The sequence below is a fragment of the Humulus lupulus genome, unplaced genomic scaffold (genome assembly GCF_963169125.1).
Source record: "Humulus lupulus unplaced genomic scaffold, drHumLupu1.1 SCAFFOLD_953, whole genome shotgun sequence".
In the NCBI taxonomy this organism is placed as follows: Eukaryota; Viridiplantae; Streptophyta; class Magnoliopsida; order Rosales; family Cannabaceae; genus Humulus; species Humulus lupulus.
In genome coordinates this window covers 20,001-21,211 of record NW_026908717.1, presented here as the reverse complement: position 1 = coordinate 21,211, position 1,211 = coordinate 20,001, and positions in this window count along the sequence as shown.

The following is a 1,211-nucleotide window of genomic DNA, read 5'->3' as shown; positions in this document are numbered from 1 at the left end:
CAAGTGAGGTTAACACGTCCCTTCTAGCCTTGCTCTTGTGACCTCAAGTGAGGTTAACACGTCCCCTTTGGCCTTGCTTTTGTGACCTCAAGTGAGGTTAACACGCCCCTTTTGGCATTCTTTTTGTGACCTCAAGTGAGGTTAACACGTCCCCCCACTGGCATTCAATTAGTGATTTCAAGTGAGGTTAACCTTTCGCCTTGTTGGATTGTGGGTCATGTAAATTTTGTGTGTTTTCAAGTGAGGTTAACATGTTGTCCCTTTTGGCGTTGTTGGATAGTGGGCGGGTCATGTAAATTTTTTGTGTGCTTGAAGTGAGGTTAACATGATCCTTATAGCCTTGTTGTTAGGTGAGTCACGTAAATCTCAAGCGACTTTATTCCTTCATCCTTTTGCTTTCCAATCATTCACTCTCTCTATCCCCATCTCTCACACCCTACTGTTATTAATCAAATCTACGCCGTAAAATAGGAGTGGTTTTTAGTGTCCAGGTATTTTTTGCCTCGTTCAAGATTGACTCATTTGATATCTTCACTTTATAACAAAAAGTTACAAAACCTCATTTCTTTATCTGTTCAAGATTGCTTCATTTTATAACGTTAAATGACAATACCACGTTTCTTATTCTGTGGAAGATTGTTTCATTTCACTTTATAACATATTCGTTATTCATTTTATAAAGATTTACTTGGGACGGTTTTTATTGTTGAATATTCTTTTGTCTCGTTCAAGATTGGTTCATTTGATGTATTCATTTCAAAACTACAAATTACAATAACACATTTCTTTTGAATCATTCTACAACATATTGTTCACCATGTGCATGCACTTGGTGGTTGGCATGAGAAATAACAATGTGGATGCACAACGTGTGGTGCTCATGTGTGATGCCATTGATATTTCTCAATGTTCGTGCCGGAGGCTAGGTGCACACCATCCGCACGCACGTGGGGTGCTCATGTGTGCACTTGTGGGCGGATTGAGTTTCACAATGTGGATCCGGGGTGCTCATGTGTGCACTTGGTGGATGGCATGTGTGCACCAATCACCATGTGCGTGCACTTGGCGGATGGCATGTGCACGAACGATGCATGCACCGCATGGGGGGTGCTTATGTGTGCACTTGTGGGTGGATTCAGTTTCACAATGTGGATCCGGGGTGCTCATGTGTGCACTGGGCGGATGGCATGTGTGCACCAATCATCATGTGC